Consider the following 23,018-nt stretch of genomic DNA (forward strand, 5'->3'; position numbering starts at 1 on the left):
AATTTTAAGAAATACCTACTAGCTTGTTAGGAACTTTTATGAGACTGCAGTTCAGTATAAATCAGTATAAATCAGTGCAGTTCTGAAGGAACTATGCTGATTTATGTCATATGAAGTTATAGCCTATAGATTTACCCTTCTAGCGTCACTCTTGTAAATGTCATGTACCTTCAATTTGCACAGAAATCAGAACAAGGTAAGAGGAAAAAAGATCATGTCAGTTGCCCTAATAGGCTGTGGAAATGAACTTCTGAGCCCATAGGCTATAATCCATGCTAACGAAAATATTATTTTAAAGCATCTTGTGCACATGTCACACTATAGTTCAGAAGGTAAAGACCATGAGTCTATAAATCTGAATCCTATTTCTATCCGAGTCATTGATTTACTGCTTTTATAGTAAACAGAATTTATATTTTAACCGTATAAAAGTCCTGGTCATCTAAACTGGGTGTCTACAGCTCCCTTTTGCTTTTAACAGAAACCAGGATGTTACTGGGTTATATTGTCCAAAGTCTCCCCTTGTGTGGCATGGCGCTGTATGCTAGAGCTTGGTATATTGTTATAGGTCTCACTTAAAGACATAGTTTCTATGAATTTAGGGAAATCTGTTCATTTGTTTGTCTTATGAGTTTGAGTTCATGACCATGGACTACGAATAATTTCCTCAGTCTATATGTTTTGACACTCTCAATCAAAAGAGGTGAATGGTCTTGGCTAAGAGCTCTTTAACCTCTTATAAAATAAAAATGCTACAGCATAATTATTTTAAGTAGAGCTAATTGCGTAGGTACAGTAATAACATCTCCAGAACATTTTGTTGTTTTCTGTGTGTTACAAAAGATGTGCACATTTAGCCATTCTGATTTGCCTTGTGCAACTGCTCTTCCTTACTAATAGGAATGTTAATTGAACAAATTTTAAGGAAAAAAAAAAAAAAGATAAAATAATAATTTTCAGAAATTGAATTAATGTTCATGAATACTCACTGGGGAAACCTATTTTAAAAGGAATGCATAAATTCCATACAAAGCTACAATTACACAATTTGTTCAAATCCAACAACAAAACTGAAGTGTTGGACTCAGGTTGTTCATGTTCACTAATTGGTTCATAGTATTAAAACTGAACATAACTATTTCTACCCTTTGTTTGCCGTATATTTGATCTATGTGCACACCATTATATAAGCTGTCAGACCCATGTTAAACCTTGTTATGTTGTAACATCACGTATGTTCCAGGTGGAATTGTATGAAAAATATATACATAAACTGTAAGTATGGTTGCATAGGCTGTCATATTCAGGGTGAAATACATGGATAGAAATAGGGAATTCCGGATTTATCATGTAAAACTGCTGGTATGTCACAGACATAATACATTACTGCAAGCCAAATTCTTGTCTCTTTGAAGGCAAAGACAAAATATCTGTCATAATGAAAGAACGTGAATCAAAATTTTGAATATGTGAGCAAGTTCAGTTGAGAAGTGGTGCTATTACCCAGCTGGGCAGCTGAGCACCACAACTGTTCTCTCACTCCTCCTCCTCAAAGAAAAAGGGGGAGCAAATACGATGGAAAGGGCTCAAGGGTTGAGATAAGGACGGGGATATCACTCATCAATTATTGCCACAGGCAAAACAGACTCAGCATAGGGAGATTAATAAATTTTATTAGCTATTACTAACAAGCTAGAGTAATGAGAAAAAAATATTAGATAGATAGGTAGATAGATAGATAGATAGATAGATAGATAGATAGATAGATAATTAGATAGTTAAAAATAAAAACATCTTCCCTCCCATCCACTCTCTTCTACCTCCTCCCCCTGAGCAGCACAGGGGAACTGGGGAATGGGGGCTGCGGTCAGCCTGTAGCACTTCATCTCCACCACTCCTTCACAGTCACTCTCTGCCCCTGCTCCCCGTGGGGTCCCTCCCACGGGATGCCGTCCTTCCCAAACTGAGCCTGCGGGAGCTTCCCACAGGCAGCAGCTCTTCAAGGCATGCTCCATGAGTCTGTACCACGGGGGCCATCCCCCAGGAGCAAACTGCTCCAGCACGGGTCCCCCACGGGCGGCAACTCCCCCCAGACCCCCTGCTCCTGCGTGGGCTCCTCTCCACGGGCTGCAGCTCCGGCCCGGGGCCTGCTCCTGCGGGGGCTCTCCATGGGCCGCAGCCTCCTCCAGGCCACATCCACCTGCTCCACCGGGGGCTCCTCCACGGGCTGCAGCGTGGAGATCTGCTCCGTGTGGGACCCATGGGCTGCAGGGGGACAGCCTGCTCCACCAGGGGCCTCTGCACAGGCCGCAGGGGAACTTCTGCTCTGGGGCCTGGTGCACCTCCTGCCATCTTTCTGCACTGACCTTGGTGTCTGCAGGGCTGGTTCTCACTCCTCTGTCTCTCTCCCAACTGCTGTTGTTGTGCAGCAGTTTTTTTCCCTTTCTTAAATACACCCTCAGACAGGTGCAAACAACATTGCTTATTGTCTGGGCTATGGCCAGCAGTGGGTCCCTTTGGAGACAGCAGAAACTGGCCCTTATCTAGCATGGGGCAGCTTCTGAATTCTTCTCATAGAGGCCACCCCTGCAGCCCCCCACCCCCAAAACCCTTGACATGGAAACCCAATACAGAAGAAAACAAAGCTTTAAACTTTGACATATTTTTGCTTAGGAGAAATGTCAAAAAATGCTTATTTCTAACTCATTGGAATCTTTTTCTGACATTTTAATTGATTTTTATGTTCCTGAAAAGAAAGAAAATCTTTTACACTTTTTTAACTTAACTCAAATAAGATTGTGGAGAAAACATGCAATCTAATTTCATTGGTATTACAGCCACTCTTTCTCATTATAAAGTTCAAAGCACTTCAGATAATTTTAATGGAAGTGATTGATAGACATATTGAAAATGTCAACATGAACATTTGAATTTGCTATTAAAAATAAAAAATGCAATTGAAAAATAATTTTATGTATTGCCAGTGAGATCTATTTTGAAAAGGTGAAAAATATTTATTGTTACAATTGTTGAACTCCTTCACGTGAGACCAACAACTCGTTGTGTTAGCTATTATAAAAATACTGAATAAGATTACAATTACATTACAATTTATGTTCTGGAAACAAAACTCAGTAAGAGGAAAACAGGTGAACTGTATTCCTCTAAAACCTTTACATAGCTTGGGAGAGTTAGATACAGAGAATGTGGTAGAATGTAGCCTGATAAAAACATTAGTGAGGTTACTCTTAATTTTTTATTTCCTTGATTATTATTTCTGGCATATATAAACTTTTTTTATTATTATTTTATGTGGTTCTCACTATTTAACTCTCAATTATCTACAAACAGTTCATTTTACATTACTCATTGCTTTGAATGTTATAAAATACCACGGTATTTTCTATATAAAGATATTTCAAAGCAGCCTTGAAATAACATGGTTCTAATGGTTTACAGTCGATGAGAGTTATTTTCAAAAATAAAGTAAAATAAAATAAAATAAAATAAAAAATGTTAGTGTAGTTATGGGTGAACATTTAACAATTCCTTTAATTTTGGTAAGTGACATTACTGGGAAAAAAAAAAATTGAGTCAGAATAAACACATCTCATTTTGTATAGTCTGGGAATCACCTGAATAACAGCAGCATAAAAATAAAAGTTGACTATAGTTGGATCCTAATATGGGATAAAATTTCAAGTACATCCAAACCAAATATAATTTTGCTTTTTTTTTTTTCCAAATCTTTCTCACTCCATACTCCTTTATGCAACAGACCTCATCAGTTCTTCATCTCTAAGCTCTCTTAATATCACAGATGTCTTTGACTGAAAGTGGGGATGGTTACTATTTCATTATCATTTCCTAAACCCATTCAATTTGTGCAAATAAATTTTGTTGACATAATATTTTAAATAACGATGACCAATAACAGATTGAGATGAAATAAAAATAATGCTGGCAACAGAATTTCACTACTTCTTTCCACAGAATTTGGGTTCTGGTTCTACAACACCTAAAACTGAGAACAAATGGCTGCTCTAATAAAAGGCTTGACAGAATTCTTTTTTACAAAGTCCATTCTTTTCCCATTGGGAAGAAGCCATATGCTTGAAAATGCTTTTTTCAAAGCATTTTTTCATATTATTTTTTTTCAAATTCTGACAGAATGTCAGAAATTTAGTCTCAGTTATTGTTTTTTGATTCTTGTATTCACTTTAGAATCTCTTTAATGTAAGAATTATCATTTATTATATGGCCAACAACTTCTAGTAAAGTGCAGTCTAAACAAATGAGTATTCAGTTGCTACTGCAATATTAAAATTACATAATAAGAAATAATTTATTTTACTTTATTTATATATATATATGTATTTATTTATTTATAAGAAGAAAGGGCATTTTATTTCCTCAGGCCTTAACTAAATTGTGTTTAAGAGCTGAATCTATTGTCTTTGACAGTAAGCCTGTGGGTTGAAGGATACTGAAATGAGACTATTTAAAGCAGAGTCATCTTTTGCTCTGGACTCGGTACATACAAATACAAAGTTATGAATATATACAAAGAACTCTGCATAGCATGTTCAGTGGTCATAGCTTTCTTACTGACATGACAAATCCTCTGCACATTCATAGGTCAACTCCACCTATAGAAACTCCCACACAAACAGTAGCCAGTCCTTTCCTTTTCATCTGTGAGGCGTCCTTCAGACCAAATTCCTTTCCTTAAAAGTATATTGCAGGGGCAGTTCTTGTGCCCTGATCTAGATGATTATATAGATGTACAGACAAAGAAATGCTACTCACCATTTACAGCTGTCCAAAATGCTACATAAATATGTATGGCTCAAGTCACATTACAGACTGTGGTCAGAGAATCAGTTACATATTTGAGTTGTAAAACAGCTGAATATGTGTTCCTGAGTTTTTACCCCACTGTACATTCCAGAATTGCCAATTTACTTTGCTTTTTATGATCTCAAAGAGAGACTGGGCTCATGCAGAGAAAGCAATTCTGATAAATACACACTTCTCAAACTGCACTGCCTTATAAGCCATCAAAGCAATTTGAAAATCAATTTGATGTTTGACAGGGAGCCAGTCTATTCCCTTCAGGATACAAGTGACATGCTGAGGCCACTTAGTGAGAGGAAAATTCTGACGATGCCATTTAGCCCAAGCTGGAGCATTTGCAATATTTTCTCATAAAGATCATAAAATCAAATTTGATAAGATTCTAACCTAGAGGTTAAAGTTCAAAATATTGGCTGAAGCTTTAACATGTACCCTCAACTGGAGCAGCTGGTTTCTAAGTAGATGATACCACTGCATTTTCTTTTTATTTTCCTCTACGGATATGATAGGACTATTGATGGATTTGGCGAAGTACTCATGAGTTCCCAGGCATTTTTTATTAAGCAACAGGCATTAAAAAAATAGAGAGTTATGAGAAAAAAATATTATTTTGTTGGAGTCATTCACTGCATAGATACTTTAAAAGCATTTCTACAGAGATGACTTAAAAGATAAATTCTTGAGAACAAGACTTGATTTTATTTATTTATTTATTTTCATCTGTAAAGGTAAGTGTGTATCAGATTATTGCTTTTCATTAAATATTTCCTATTGAAAGTTGTCATTTTGTTTTTATGGACCATTTTGAATTATTATTTTGAATTACATCAATGGAATTTTTCTAGATCCTCAGCAACTTTATATTTATATAGCAACATTAAAATCAGTAACATTACATTGATTTACATGAAATGAGGTATAGACATATTGTCTGTGATTTTAGTTGAAAGACTAAAGATCTCTGGAGATTTTTAAAATTTCAAATAAATTACAAAATTTTAAATTAGAAATTAAAAAATTAGAAATCAACAAAAATATGGAAAAGCTTTAAAATCTACAAACACTCGTATTGAAATTAAACTTAACTGTGGGTGACATTGCCAGGCTGGACAGTATTTACCATAATCATCTGCAGGTCACAGATAGGAATTCTGATGGACATTCTGAGACATGAAACAGTCAAGGCATTTGTCCAAGGTCACACAGGAAGCCTGTTGCAGAGCTAGGAATAAAACTGCTTCCCTACTCCATTCTTACTAATATCTATCCTTTCACTAAGTCACTCTACTGCCACAAGATGGACTGCTTTCCCGTTAAAAAACAAAACCAAGAAAATATCATTTTGGCACCAGCTGACAATAAGGGTGAGTAAAGAATTAGTGTATCAGCTGCTACTCTAACTTTCGTTTCAGCTAGTCATGAAGCATAATGCCATTTGAAATTCTGTTGATTTACTGATATATATTTTCTCCTATTTATTTCCTATAGTCTGCCATGTCACTTGGGTAATTTATTTCTTGAGAGATGTAGCTGTTATTACACTTGGGGCCATCTAACTGTATTTTTCCTTATCTTTAATGCTTCTGCACTTAGCTGTGCTTACAGAACTCCAAGGAAAAGAGAGTCTACTTTGTCATATGGCATAAATCTTGTGCATAAAGCTTTCTTTAAACTCTGGATACATTGCTATGGAAGGGAAGGCAGACACCTACTATTGTCTTCCAAGCACTTTGCCTAATCTTGTCAACAGTGTCAGAATGATACATTACTAGTGTAGTTGTACACCAGTTAACAAAGTTAGCACTGCAAGACAGTGGAAAATGTGATTACTAGAACTATTGCAATAGTTCCTGAAATGCAGCTGTGCGATCCAGACCTAGAAAAAAAATCAGAAGGAGCAACCTGACAAAGTGTGAGTTACCTCACCTGTGGTACCATTCTGCATTCTGCCAAAAAGAATGACCAATGAAGAAAGACAAAGCTTTGCTATATAAATTTAATATAAAGAAAAGTGATCTTGATAATGATAAGGAGATCTTACTTGTTCTGTGACTACAGAGATCAGTTTGCTTTTAATGAGTGTTAACATATATACTTTTTTTCTTTCACACAATTCCCAGGCTGCATGTATCTGCTTCCTCTTGCTTCTCCATAATCTACAGCTGTTCACTCAGGTCAAGTTTGGGTCGGTAAATCAAATTATTGCTTTACTAAGTTTTACTGAGCCGTCTGCTTTCACCTCTTGGTCTTTGTGCTAATGTGTTTTCAATGATTGTGTTAATTTAGGTGAGAAATAACTCATTCTGCTCATGCAGATAACTCATTCATGCAGTAACTCATTCTGCTCAACGTTAGTTCTTCTGTGTAACTTTCCATATAGGCAGCCCAGTAATCAGTGGCAAATGAACAGATCTTAATATTAGAAGAAAGTTAATACTATGACAGCTTAGAATTTCACATAAGGTAGGGGTCAACAAGAAGGCAAAATATTGGCAAATCATTAAAGTGGAGAGTCATCTACAAAGGAAATCTGTGTTCATAAAGGAAGTAGAGAATGAAAATATATAAGGTGTACTGTACAGCTCAGAAACTATTTTTATAGTGCTCTAATGCAAATCAATAATCTGGTTCTTACCCATTCCCTTGTATTAGAAAGGAAACATACCAAATGTACATATTCCATTGGGGAAAGTATATATGATGTGAAGCATCCTCAACATAACACAAAACAAATATATATATATATATATATATATATATATATATATATAAATGCATAAGGTCAAATCCTGAGATACTGTTATGTACAGAATTATAGTACAAGTAGGCTCCACAAAGACAAATCTATGCAGTGGGATTTTTCATTTGCTATTTTCCGTGGTAAAGAACAAGACTTTCTTGCAGATCTTTACATAGGAAACAGCACATGCTGTGCATAAATAAGGGTGAGGTGAATAGGTCAACTTCCAATAAGAACTACAAGCTTAATCCTGTCATGGGAGAGCAGAAGAGAATGTCAGTTGCATTAAATACCCTTTCGCATGCTTGGCAATCAGTAGTTCTACAGGTAAGCCTGCAATTGTATTAACTGGAGGAGTCAAAGAAAGACCCCTGAGCAACTACAGCAGCAACTACTACTAATAACAGTAATTTTAATGCTGAAATGCTGGAGTGCTTACCTTTAGCCTTAAACTCAAGGTACTTACTTTGTCATTTTCTTTGTTAAATTTTGGGCTATTGGTATTCAGTATGAAATTAAACCTGAAATGCATGTAGTTAATGAGGAGATATTATTCAACAAGCACCAGAGCAATCATGTTTAGCCCGTTTTTAATAAATCTTAAAAAAAAGACAAAGCTTAAAGGAAAAGCTGTGAACATGATCTGTTATTATGATTTACTGTCAAGAAGACTCTACATGACTGCTAATCATCTAGAAAATTATCAGTGTAGCAGGGACTTAAACTGAGGATCAAATCCTGACGTTGCAAATGAGGAATTACAGTGGGAATGAACTGAAAGTTTGGTACACAAGGGTATATTACATCTAATGATGAAATTTTAATATCAGGTACCACCTTTGTCTATGTTGTGGCTTAACCCCACCAGATCGCTGAGCCCCACACAGCCATTTACTCACTCTTCCCAGGTGGGATGGGGGAGAAAATCAGAAAGGTAAAAGTGCAAGAACTCGTGGGTTGGGATAAAGACAGTTTAACAGGTAAAGCAAAAGCCTTACATGCAACCAAAACAAAACAAGGAGTTTGTTCACTACTTTCTATCAGCAGGCAGGTGTTCTGCCACTTCCAGGAAAGCAGGGACCATGCATCATGGTTTCTTTAGAAGACAAATAACATCACTCCCAGCGTCCCTGGCTCTCCTTCTCCTTTACCCCAGATTTTATTACTGACCATGACACCATATGGTGTGGGACATCCCTTTGGACAGCCTGGGCCAGCTGTCCTGGCTGTGTCCCCTCCCAGCAGAAAAGCAGTCCCAGAAGAAGAAAAGGCCTTGGCTCCGTATAAGCACTGCTCTGCCACAACTGAAACGTTGGTGTGTTATCACCAGTATTTTCATCAAAAATCCAAACCACAGCATCGTGTGAGCCTCTCTGAAGAAAATTAACTCTATCCCAGCCAAAACCATGAGAGTTTATCACCAAACAAGTGCTACAATCTATTGAGAGAACTAGATTGCTGTTAAAGCATGTAAGGAGGAAAGGGATGAAGAGAAGAAATTTTCTTACCTGTCCACAGTTTGTTCACTCTACCTTCAAAAAAATATTGGACTAATAAAATGAGTTAGTGTTCTTTATGAAGGAAGCCTTTTTATTCTGTTCCACACTGGCCAGCTATTTAACAAGAAAGACCCCTTATAGTAACCACTTATTTTTGCTTTCTTGTTCATTAAGGATGTATGTATATGAACAAACCTTGATCTTGTGATCATATTAACAATGCCAAGGAAAAACAGAGTGAGATTAAAATCAGTACTTCTACTACACAGAAGAAAGGAAGACAAGGTCTGCTGGTCTGCTAAGCTTAACCACTTAGGGCTAGCCTACTCTGAAAAAGAGAAAATAATAATAATAATAATAATAAATCCTCAGTACAGACAAGATACAGCAATGAGAAAAGTTATGTGCATCTGCCAGTGGAGTTTGCTTGAGACTGCCCTCCCAACATGGGCAAAATTTACCAGGGCTGCTACAGCTGTTTCCAAAGAGAATAAGTTGTTGAGTCAGTACTTTAGTAGAGGATTCTGGATGAGAACTGATTTTCTTCCTATCAATAACATATCTTCCAGTTAAAATGAAAAACAATCAAGGTCTAGAAATATGTATCAATAAAATGAATCTAGCTTGATCTAAGGTTGTTTCATTTCTTCTTTGGTTTCACTAATTCATCCCGGCCTAATTATTTTTAATACAGTGACAGTGAACAACATTTTCTGTGAAGCAGCTGCTGCTGGAGTCCTCGCTAGCTAGCAAATTCAGCATAAAGTGTGTGCCAGAAGTGCTGTGAGAATCTGTGTATGCCACGGCACGTCCATCTGCTATACACAACACATGCCAGTCTCTTCAGTATGCACTGAGAAGACAAGTCTGAAATGTAGGGAAGCAGAAGGAATTAAATACAGAATCTAAATAAAACATATTGTATAAGATTACCACACTTTGCTTATTTTTTATTTTTTTTTTATTATACATCCTTTCACTTTATTTCTTGATAGGGTCAATGACCGTAGACAGAGAAATTGCTTCATGGGTACCATTTTCTAATCACAAGATACAAGTATCTAACTTTGCACTATGGTGCATATTATGCATATTAGGGTATCAAACTTTCCAGTTTCCTGAAATAAGCAGGATTAGAGCTGCCAACTTCTGCTATATACTCCTGCTGCTCTGGTTATGATTTCTGGCATACAATTCAACAGCAGAAATATGGTCTTTGAAATTCAGATATTACATGGAAAATAGGACAACCTATATCAACTGTTAAAAATGAGCCAGCGTGTATAAAATTTGCATACTGATGAATCTCGTTGCATTTGCATGGTCCCACTGCAGATAACTATTATAATTTATAGCACCCAAATCCATGTGTAGGTCAATGAAGAGACAGAGGAGCTGTCTAGAAAACCAATCAACTGCCAACCAACCAACCAGCCAAGAATAGCCTATTTGGTTTCCAGACAAAACCCACCGAGGTAACACCTCAGTAACTGTTTACCAGTCTACAGCTATGCAACTGAGCTTTACATGCTGATTAATATGTGGATTTTTCCTTTGTCCATCTGAGCAGTTCTCTAATCATAGAATCATAGAATGGTTTGGGTTGGAAGGGACCTTAAAGATCATCTAATTCCAAACTCCCTGCTATGGGTAGGGATGCCTCCCACCAGACCAGGTTGCTCAAAGCCCCATCCAACCTGGCCTTGAACACTTCCAGGGATGGGGTAACCACAACTTCTCTGGGCAGCCTGTTCCAGTGCCTCACCAGCCTCAGAGTAAAGAATTTCTCCCTAATAAGAATTTCTTCCTAATATCTAATCTAAATCTATTTTTTTTTTTTAGTTTAAAACCATTACTCCTTGTCCTATCACTACACTCCCTGACAAATAGCACATCTGCTTTCTTGTAGGCCACGTTTAGATACTGAGGATCACTATAAGGTCTCCCTGCAGCCTTCTTCCTCCAGGCTGAACATCCCCAGCTCTCTTCGCCTCTTTGATCATTTTTGTGGCCCTCCTCTGGACTCATTCTGATATGTCCATGTCCTTCATGTGCTGGGGGCCCCAGAGCTGAATTACAACACACAACTTAGTCATATTCAAGCAAGAAATTACAACTCTCAAAAACTTTGGAAAATTCATAATGATACCAGGAAGAAACTGCAAACACTTTGGCAGTCTGGTAGAAGAGGAATACAGAGTCATAGCATTTAGGCACAACCCTGTGTTGTGAAACTACAGTGTGTCAGAAGAGCACAGGAAGGAATTTAGGGTGTGATCAGCTCACTGTCATATGAGTTCCAGTCCTTGTGGAAGGTGAGTAAAGGTACCCAGAGAAGGCAAAAACTTTGATCTTGCGTTCCCTGTCTTATTTTATTTATTCCAGGGTCTCACTTTAGAAGGTTACAGAAAGCGGTGTCTGTATTTTAGATACATTTCAGTATGCTTCTCTGAGGGGCTACATTAATTTGTCATTTTTATTACAGCAGGAAACAACCTTGATTCAGTCTGGTAGCACAGCTGTTTTCAGGGATTTCCATCACTTCATTATGCAAAATTTTTGTGCAAGAAATGAAATGCAGATCAGTTTGGTCAGTGGTTCTCTTTCCAATGTCTGTGTTTTACACTGAAAACAGTGAGCAGAGTTGTATCTTTCCCGAAGGTATGTTATACATAAAATCAAAGCCAAAATTCAGTGTTCATTTAGTTCTCATATGAGATAACAGCTCTTGTTGAGTTCAGTGTGAGATTTCATTTTGGATGGCCTGAGTTAAAGTTTCTGGGCTATCTTTTTGCTTTGTGGTCTCTTGGACAGGCCAAGCATCTTTTTGTAAAGAAGGTGATAGAGTTTTTGATGTTACTATTATTACTTGAAATACTAGTTAATCTTTTTATTTATTTATTTATTTATTTATTTGATGCACAGTATTGTCTTTTCTGCGTTATTATCTGCATTATCTGCATTTTTATAATTATCATCATTACCAACAATTTTCACTGTATTACCATAACTATTATTTCACCCAGAACTCTCTAGTGTTTGCACTTTCCATCCTTCAGTACGTCCTCCATTCCAGCTCTTCTTGAAACTCCATAAAATGTCCATTGCCACTGTTGTTAATGTTTTCTTTTTTTTTGTTTGTTTGCTTTGTTTTTCTTTAATTTTCTGGCAAAAAATATTCATCTTAAATTCACAAAATCTTATTATTTCACTGGAAATAGTAAACCTGAACAGATCATGTAGGAGGCTTTAGTTAAACAATAAACACTTTAGTTAAACTATTTTTTGCTATTGCTATTCATGGTCTCTGTCACATGCTTTTTATTTAAGCTTTCAGTTCAACCACTTATGCTATGAATAAGTATGCTGGATAGGAATAAAGGACTATGTCTACAAGAGAATCCAACCTGAAACAAGTCTTGCTCAATCCAGAGAAATGTTTGTTTATTTTCTTCATGCTTTCTAACTTGCAAGCCAAATGAAGTGAATGGTTCTAATGGCCATCCTAATTTATAATTAATATATTTTTCCTCGTTTATTATTTTCTTACTGTATATCAGTAGTGGTTGGCATCTCTAATTAAAAAAAAAAAATGTTATGTTGTGCAAACTGTTAAATTTGTAAGAGAAATCATGCAACTGTCATGTCATTTACAATCATGTAAAATAGCAATATCCAGCAATGTCTTATATGTTATAAAAGGTATATATTATATATTATAAATCTTTTATATTATTTTAAAATAACAAATTTTTTTCCGGTTACATGTATATTTTTGTGACCTTATCTCTCTCACACACCCAATCTTCTTTTAATATTTTCTTTCTTTCTTTTGGTTTTTCCATTTAGTCTTTTGCATGTCTCAAATGTACTGAGTTATGTTTTCTTGCTAGAAAAGGTCAGCATCTGAAAATCGGACCCATAGTGATTTGAACACTAAGTACATGATTTTAAAGAACCTTGGCATATATTTATCTTCAGCTGTTTGACATACATTATGAAACCACTTGCCTGTGACCTTTTTCATGTAACTTAAAGGCTAAAATGTACTTGTTTCCCAGTTTCCTTTCCCAATTGGCAAACTCTAATGAGGACAGAAGATAGAACAAAATGAATCCATTCTCACAAGGCATTAACCAGGAATGAGGGCTAGAACAAACGTAATCATTTCATACAACAACCTTTCTCTTTTGATCACAGATGCTTTTAGGAGACACTAAAGAAAGCATTTTCCAAAGCTCAGTGATTGTACTGATGTTCAAGTTTATCTAGGCACAAGGGAAAAGCCTTGCAATGAAGCACAGAAATTCTGAAATCGTAAGCACTTTCTGACAGGATGACCTTCACAATTTGACAAACTATTTTAGTAGTTAGAGACTCCAAGTATGAACGGTAGAAATCATCAGAAGCTACTAGGAATTGTACCTTGCCAAAACAATGTGACAGTCTGACCTTCTGACTCATTGATCCCAACAAGTCTGGACACTCAGAGCAGTGATGAAAACCATCAATAACCACTTTAAGTAGTAGCAGGCCAAAACACCATGACAATTTGACCTTCTAGTTTGGGAATCCCCACAAGGCCTACACATGGGACTGTCCTATTATAAGCAAAATGAATGCTCACACGTGGTTGGCATTTAGGAAAGGCATACAGGAAATACAGACATGGAATTGCCGAATTTGAGCATTTACTCTTAGAGGGACAAGACCTGTTTTTTTGTTGGTGGTTGTTTTTTTGATTTTGTTTTTCTAAACAGAGATCACTAAACCACTTATTTTCTATTAAAGAATTTAGCTATGTTATTGGAGAAGAATTTAGCACCTCACGCTGCAATCATGAACTGTGTAAAACAAGCCACTGAAGAATTAACTTCAATGTAATTCATTCAGTTCTAAATATAAATAATATATATATGATATGTATAAAATGTAAAACTCTACTTTATAACATAATACATACACAAAATTCCACTTCAAATTATTGTTGAAAAAGCAATGCTGTTATAAACATACTATTGATTTCCATTAATTAGTGAAAACAATAAATATTCCTTCATTCTGCTTATGAACAGTTTAAAACCCTGTGTTGTTCCCTGTTTACAAAGATCTTGAACACACTAAACATGCTACTTACTCTTTTAAGATTATAGATGGAATGCAGAATCACACACACTTTGGATTTTGGCAGTCTTTTTCTCAGTTCCAGGTTATGATGACTTGTTTTAGTTCTGCTTATACATCTTGTCTCATTATGCTGCAACAACTAAAGAATGAGAAAATAGTCTTGTATATACCTACTTGAAAGGGGCCTGCACATATAGAAAATTGTGTATTATTTTTGACTGAGGTCTACTTTATAACTGCATACTTTTTGTAAACAGTTAAGTATTTCACTTGATAATTCACTAAAGGTTTAAGAATACCTGTTAAAACAGATTACAAAGGTAGTTGTTCTTACCTAGGAATGTGGTAGGTAGTGGAAGGTCCTATGAGTTCCTAGAAGATTATTTCTTAAAAATGACACCAGGAAAGCCAGTCCTCACTCAAGACTGTGATGATATCATCATTAATAACAGTCCTGAGAAGGATCAGGTAGAACAACAAACTGTAAATGTGCCAGGAAAGTTTGAATGTGATACTATTCAGGCATGGTACATTATCATGCATGGTGTATTAAGAGCAGATTGCATAATAGTAGCTCCTGTGGATACTATTCTTTTGATTGATGTCAACATATACCATATGTCAACAGCTGTTCATTTTCAAAAATTATGAGAATAAGCTCAATTGTATATAAAACCATGCTCACTGATACCCAAGCCAGATGACCTAATGTCAATAAGATCAGATCCATCTATAACATGCATGCTGTTTATACAGGGTGGGTGGTGCATGTTCAATGTGATTGGATACCTTTATTTTGGAGGTTTGGAGAGAAGACATGAAAACATAGTCAAAAACAAACAAACAAACAACAACAAAACACCTTACAGAAATAAATATTAAGAAGTAAAGCCAGGTTACCTCTTTTATTGGGATGATCTCATGATCAAGAAATTCCATTATCCTTTTAAAAAGTATAAGACATTGTCTTATAGCCATACAATGGCCTAGAAAATGCAGATAGATAGAGATATAGAGATACAGATATATATGTAGCTTTAAATAAAGTATTTATTTTTCAGTCTCACTTCAGGATGTGTATTTCATTTTCACCCTTATGCTAGAATGAGTCAAATAATTTGCACAAAGTGTAAAAACAGTAACACTGAACATGGAAGAAACAGTCCATGTGCAGTGTAGAAGGAGAAATAGATTGATACAAAGAGAAGATCCAAGGAGATACCAAAAACTCAGTCTTTATGAAAATTGTTACAATGTCCAGGGCAGGTGCAGACTCTCCACAGAGATCTAGGGAGCCATTTTTATTTTACAGGCAGAGTCATTTCATGTTTTCAGCTGGTATTTGGTACACAAAACACCAAAGAGTATTGTCTAAGATAGGCAAACAGCTATTTTTTTCCAATTCCTTGTTAAAATGAATACTTTGTCATAAATGCTTTAAATATTCTGTACTTCGTCATATTTTAAGTCATAAGTTCATACTCATCTGTGCTATAGAAAAAAAAAAAGGCAAGAATTGCTTAGAATGGGAATAAAACATTGTTAATTTAGTTCTTATACTTCATACGATCCAAATCACAAATGAACATATAATTTAAAAAGTACTGATTTGTTTTAAAGCTAAAGCAATGCTGAATGATTTTATTTTGAAGATGAGATTTATTGCCATAAATAAGAAAAATATTTCATAAAGAATGAAATGTATTTGAGACAAGTTACTCTCAAAGGAATGAATCTGCAATCCAGAGAGGCTGATGCAAAGAATAAAAGCTTCTCCACTGATTTACCGGACTATCTATATCCCTTTTTCTTTTTTCTTTTCTTTTCTTTTTTCTTTTCTTTTTTTTCTTTTCTTTTCTTTTCTTTTCTTTTCTTTTCTTTTCTTTTCTTTTCTTTTCTTTTCTTTTCTTTTCTTTTCTTTTCTTTTTTTCTTTTCTTTTCTTTTCTTTTCTTTTCTTTTCTTTTCTTTTCTTTTCTTTTCTTTTCTTTTCTTTTCTTTTCTTTTCTTTTCTTTTCTTTTCTTTTCTTTTCTTTTCTTTTCTTTTCTTTTCTTTTCTTTTCTTTTCTTTTCTTTTCTTTTCTTTTCTTTTCTTTTCTTTTCTTTTCTTTTCTTTTCTTTTCTTTTCTTTTCTTTTCTTTTCTTTTCTTTTCTTTTCTTTTCTTTTCTTTTCTTTTCTTTTCTTTTCTTTTCTTTTCTTTTCTTTTCTTTTCTTTTCTTTTCTTTTCTTTTCTTTTCTTTTCTTTTCTTTTCTTTTTTTTTTCCCTGTATAATTTTAAATGCATTGACTATCCCCTTTTAAGCTCAGTGAAGGCAGGCTAACAACAGCTAACAGAATTCCATAAACAATAAATTAGCTTTAGATTAAGCCTGCTTCCATTATTTTTAAGCCTTTGATAAGAACTGCATGAAGCTCACTGAGTGCTAAAATTACATAAAAGCTATCTTTCATGCTTAGTGCACAAAAAGAAAACTGAAATGCACTTTTCAAAAGGGTTTCAGGGGAATACAGCTTGAAAATGAGACGCTTTCTTTAAAGGGCAGAACCTTATAATATAGTAAAATGTTCCAGATGTGGGGTGTCCAGAATTTTATCCGTGGCAAATGCTATATAACCTAATAGACCAATCTGCAATGAATATGTCCTGGCTTTTTGTCATACTCATAGAAGGTGAGTGTAATTCATGTTCAAGAAACATTTAGTCCACTGGTTGCTCAGAGCCAGGCCATCTCTGATGTCAGACCAGCTTGCTCGGGGCTTTTTTTAAACCAGACAGGTTTTGAAAACCTCCAAGGACAGAGAGTGGACAGTCTTTCTGGGCACCTTGGCTGCTTTCATGGAGAAACACCTTTCTTGTTTCCGTTTATGCCCAGTGTCTCTTGTTAACCTACCATGCACAGCCATGAAGAACCTGACTTTGTCTTCCTGACAACCTACCATACTGGAGAGATGCAGCTATGTGGCCCTGAAGCTGTCCCTTCTCCACGCTGAGACAGTTCATCATCTCTTCACAGGGCAGGTGCACAAGCCCGAGCCTGAGGGCCCAATTCCAAACTTGTTCCAGCTTTGCAATGTCTTTCTTATAGCAGGAGGGCTCAAGATAGCATGCTGTACTCAAGATGTTGTCTAACGTGTTTTGTGTAGAGAGGAAAACCCCCTGCCTGTGATTTGCTGGCAGTGCTCCTCTTCATGTTGATGGCTATCCTTGCTCTGAGAGCACAAAGCTGGAACATTCTTAGCTCATTGCTCACCAGATCGCCCAGGACCTTTCCTGCAGATCTGTACTTCCCAGCCCGTGTCATTGCAGAGGTTTAGAATCATACAATATCTGAGTTGTAAAGGACCCACAAGGATCATCAAATTCAACTCCTGGGTCCCCAAAGGACCACCCAAAATAAGAAAAAATAAAAAATCAGATCACGTGTCTGAGAGCCTTGTCCAAATGCTTCTTGAACTCTGGCAGGCTTGTCTGTCCCAGGGGGAAACTTGGCATTTATTCAGTTCCACAAGATTTCTCTAGGCCCATTCCTCCACTCTGCCTCAGTCATTCTGGATGGCAGTCCTGCCCTCTAGTTTATTGACTAGTTCCCCCAGCTTGTTGTCATCTGCAGTATTGATAAGAGTGAGTTCCATAACATCCTTCAGGTTACTGATAGTCTTCACACAGGACAGTCCCAGGATAGACCTCTGGGGTACTCTACCTGTTGACCTGTTCATTGCTACCTTCTGAACTTTACTATGCAAGCTGTTCTTTTATCTAGTTGTCCATCCATCCAGACTGTAATGTCTTAACTTGGATACAAGAATACTCTGAGAGACAGTGTTGAAAACCTTGCTAAAATCAAGGTAAATGCAACCCCCTGCTCTTCCCTCATTCTGCCACCCCAAATCCCAGCATTTCAGCATATAAAGCAATCAGATGTGTCAGGTGTGATTTACCTTTGGTCAACTGGTACCCTGCTGACTGCTTCCAGGTACTAAGTTTAAATGCTACTGTACAATACTTTGCAAAGATATCAGTGTTGGTAATGAACAAGTTGGTACTCGGCCAAATCAGCAATATCAAAGGTATATCAGCATTATATTGAAGCCTGACAGAATTTGTTTTTTTTTGGCCTTAGGTTTTCTTCTCAGTATCCATTTTAAGGGGCTGCTGCTGTCACTAACAGCAAGCAAACAAAAAATGTCATAGTCACACAATTATGTATCTGCATTAAGTATACAATGCTTAACTTTGTAGATAGCCTTTCAAAATGTCATTGTTTGGTTGGAAAAACTGCAACTCTGCTTTTCAATAAGTGACTTTTTAACAGTTCATTTGGTTACATATTTTGGTTATGTAGGAGAAGCTTGGTATCCTTTTCAAGCATTGTCTCATGATATAGAGAATCACACTTCTGAAATCATCCTTATATTCAATCATATTCCACTTCTTGCCATTAAAATCCTTGAAAAATTATAATTTTCACTGTTTATTGAATGAGGTACCTGTGAAGATGTTGCTAAAGATTTAAATGGCTTCAGAGAGGCAAAAATACATTTTGCTGGGATTTTTTGAAATAAGAATCAAAACTGCCCTTGCAAAGACAAGGATTAAAATCTCCCGGGGAAAAAAATAAAATAAAATAATAATTAAAAATAATACAGTTTTGATAGCTGATATTAATTACAAATTTTGATGATTATAAAATAATGTATTGCAAGCTTAGTACTATCTTTCCTATGTGTTGTAACCTTATGAATTAATTCCTTTAACTCAGTCCCTGCCTATCAAACTACATACATTCTTCAATATTGAAATTGGTATTCTTCTTTCTTCTAATTTGCACGCTTAAACTGAGTCAGCCACAGCTTCTTTGAGGAAGAGCTTCAGATGATGTAAATCTTCAGAGGGGGACAGAAAACCCACATGCATAAATAGAGATTTATTGATAACCAAAAGACACATTTCTGGCTCTTATAGAAGCTACCATACCTATAGAGTTTTTCAAATGTTACTCTGAATTTTGATCAAAAGTTTCAACCCCCCTGGCATGGATACGGACACCTTCCACCAGACCAAGTTGCTCAAAGCCCCATCCAACGTTGCCTTGAACACTTCCAGGGATGGGGCTTCCACAGCTTCTCTGGGCAACCTGTTCCTGTGCCTCACCACCCTCTGAGTGAAAAATTTCTTCCTGACATCTAATCTAAACCTTCCCTCTTTTAATTTAAAACCATTCTCCCTATCATTATCTGCCCAAGCAAAAATTTGTTCTCCATCTTTTTTATAAGACCCCTTTAAGTATTGAAAAGCTACAATAAGGTCACCCTGGAGCCTTTTCTTTTCAGGCTAAACATCCCCCAGCTTTCTCAGCCTTTCTTCACAGGTGAAGCGCTTCAGCCCTCTGATCAACTTTGTCGCCCTCCTCTGGACCCACTCTAACAGATTCACATTATTTCTGTGGTGGGGGGCCCCAGACTGGGTGCAGGACTCCAAGTGGGACCTCAGGAGAGCAGAGCAAAGGTGGACAATCACCTCCCTTGACCTGCTGGCCACTCCTCTTTTGATACAGACCAGGATGCAGTTGGCCTGGGCTGCATCAAAGATTTCTTATAGATCTGTTTCCTTTTTATTTTTTTTCTAAGAAATAGAATCTCTTGATGAGACGTCCTAGTATATACTAATGCATTGCTCTTTTTATTTCTATATTGTGACTGCAACATGGCAACTAGAATGGTACAAAGTGTATTTAAAGTATTATCACTTACTTTGTTGTTATTTGTGGCTGGGGAGCTGTCCTTCAGATTTTATTCAGTAGTTCTCTTGTTTTATTAAGAAATCTTATAGCTCCATCAAGTCCTATGACAAAGTATTCACATTTTACCCACCACATCCCTAGATTCTTAATTTGTTCAGTATGATCAGTGGAATTTGCACACTTCCTTTCTTCCCTTAATTAAATCTGCTTATTTCAGCTTAATGTTCCTCAGACATGTCTAACATTATTTCTTTTCATAGTGAATTTTATGGTTTATTGTTTTATATCAGTTGGTTGCTCTTTTCTGCCTCTTTCTTTGCAAACAAAAATGAACTCACATGCCTGCACGTACCCATGCATACGCAAGATAGCTTATCCTTCCTCAACTGAACCGTTATCAAAGATATCACTTAATGAATAGTCATCACAAGTCCACCCTTTTCGAACTCATACTTTAGCTTTTACTCATACTTTTCACATAAAAACATGTGAAGAAGATACTCCCTTAAGCACTGCTCTGTGGACTTCTCTGTGATGGGTTGACCTTGGCTGCCTGCTGGAGGCCCACCCAACTGCTCTCTCACTCCACTTCCTCAACAGGATGCGGGGAGAAAGCAAGATGAAAAAGCTTGTCTGTTAAAACGAAGACAGTGGAATCACTTACCGATTACTACCATGTACAAACCAAACTTATCTTGGGGAATTTTTATTTATTTATTTGTTTATTTATGATGATTAAAATAAAATATGTTGATGAGAAGCAAGGCCAAAACTAAAACACTGGCCTTCCCTCCAACCCCAATGCCCTCTTTTTTAAGGCTCAACTTCACTCCTTCATTCCCATTACTTCTACCCATATGCAGCACAGGGGGATAGGTAATAGGGTGTCGTGGTAAGTCCATAACAGTTCATCTCTGCAGTTCATTTCTCCTCAGTCTTTTCTCCTGCTCCATTTGAATTCCCTCCATGGACTTCAGTCCTTCTGGAGAAAACTGCTTCAGCAGGTTCCACCATCTGCAGTTCTTGTCAAGAGAGCCTGTTGTAGCCTGGGTTCCCCACGGACTGCAGGGAAATACCTGCCCCCTTCATTAGTAAACCCATGCCAGCAAAGACAAACCCATACACCGAAGACAAGCTCCTTCTGCTAATGAGATAAAAATTCCGAAGATGCAAGATTTGTTTATTTTTAAGTACTCAACAGGGTCTAACTATTAAGTACAATAGATATGTAAATATCTGTAACTGTCCTCAACTCCACCTGAAAAAGAATCCTGAAATAAGTTTTAGCAACTTTTTTTTTCTTTTTTCCTATTATGGGTATGACATGTTTTCACTGATACATTTGATTTCATCTTAGCTGTGTCTGAAAATACAAAATCTATTGTCTTTCTCCTCTCTACTCCACCCAGTCCATTTACCTTCTAAAGGTTTATACTCAAAAACAAATAAGCAAACAAAGAAAAACACAAAACACAAAGCTTCAAAACAAATTTGTATGTAATTATTGACATTACTTACATAATGGATTAAATGTATTAGCATTATTAAAGTCCTTTTAAGTAAGTAATGTATGAAAATTTTTTAGGACTTTTTTCCTCATGTATTTTCATAACTTTTTTTTTTTTTTGGTAACTGAATAAAATGTTTACAAAATTTGTGCATTGGAGCAAAATAAATATTTCAAATCTTTATGAAAATTTGTTTTCCTCATTTTTTCAGGTCTATTTTCTATGATTTTCTATGCAGTAGGTAGTCTTTTGTTTTCCAGCAGAATAAGCTGGTTGTTCCATTTGAGGGTAACATGATACAAAACTGGATCCATACACTGATGTTATTTTCAAATTCAGGACTCTTTACATGAAATAGTAGTTAAGATTTATGTATATCAGTTCCTCCAAAGCAGAACAGTTACCAAATATATATTTAAAAAGAAATATAATGAAGCATAATTAATGTGGTAGCAAACAGAGTTGGACATTGCAGGTATACATTAAAAAATATATTAAGAATCATTATTTGAAGAAGAAAAATCACAGTCAATTTCTATCTAAGGTTTTCTGTATGTAAAACAAGTTGAACAAAACAGGTAACTTCTTTCAAAACACGGTATTTTATTTTATATATTATTTAGAAAGAGAAAGTTTTTGTATTATTTAAAAAGAAGTTACTAGAAGTTACTGCATCACACTGTATTGTGGACAAAAGTGTATGAAGACCAGAGGTAGAATGGTGTCACCATTCAAAAGTTGTAATATTTTAATTCACTGCTTCCTTTACAGTGGAGTGAATATTTCTCAAATTGCCTGGGACTTTATTTAGCCATTCAGTAGTGTCCTCCTGTCATGGTATCAGCTGGAATAGAGATAACTGTCTTTCAAGTAGCTGGTATGGTGCTGTGTTGTAGATTTAGGATGAGAATAATGCTGATAACACACTGACAGGATGGGTCAATGGGCAGAGGCCAGTAGGATGAGGTTCAACATGGCTAAGTGCTGGGTCCTGCACTTTGGTGACAATAGCCCCATGCAATGCTACAGGCTTGGGTGAGAGTGGCTCAAAAGCTGTGCAGAGGAAAAGGAACTGGAGGTGTTGGTCAATGCTTGCCTGAACATGAGCTGGCAGTGTGCCTGGGTGGCCAAGAAGGCCAACAGCATCCTGGCTGACATAAAGAATAGTGTAGCCGGCAGGACCAGGGAGGTGATCGTCCCCCTGTACTCAGGTCTGGTGAGGCCATGTATAAAGTTTTGTGTTCAGTTTTGGGCCCCTAACTTCAAGAAAGACATTGAGGCCCTGGAACACGTCCAGAGAAGGGCTACGAAGCTGGTGTAGGGCCTGGAACACAAGTCCTATGAGGAGCGGCTGAAGGCACTGGGGTTGTTTAGTCTGGAGAAGAGGCTCAGGGGAGACCTCATTGCTCTCTACAACTACCTGAAAGGAAGGTGTGGGGATCTGGAGTTTGGCCTCTTCTCACAGATAACCAGTGATAGGACCAGAGGGAATGGCCTCAAGTTGCACCAGGGGAGGTTTCGTTTGGAAATTAGGAGATATTTCTTCT

General features: G+C 36.6%; 1 long non-coding RNA gene across 1 annotated transcript; it reads left to right on the forward strand.

Annotated features, from left to right (window-relative positions):
* The first annotated feature begins 5,601 nt into the window (after window positions 1-5,601).
* Window positions 5,602-10,846, forward strand: LOC136790160 (uncharacterized). Its single transcript, XR_010829597.1, has 3 exons — window positions 5,602-6,221; window positions 6,978-7,042; window positions 9,791-10,846. It is a non-coding gene; the product is annotated as an uncharacterized lncRNA (long non-coding RNA).
* The last annotated feature ends 12,172 nt before the right edge of the window (window positions 10,847-23,018 follow it).

The sequence above is a fragment of the Anser cygnoides genome, chromosome 2 (assembly GCF_040182565.1).
Source record: "Anser cygnoides isolate HZ-2024a breed goose chromosome 2, Taihu_goose_T2T_genome, whole genome shotgun sequence".
In the NCBI taxonomy this organism is placed as follows: Eukaryota; Metazoa; Chordata; class Aves; order Anseriformes; family Anatidae; genus Anser; species Anser cygnoides.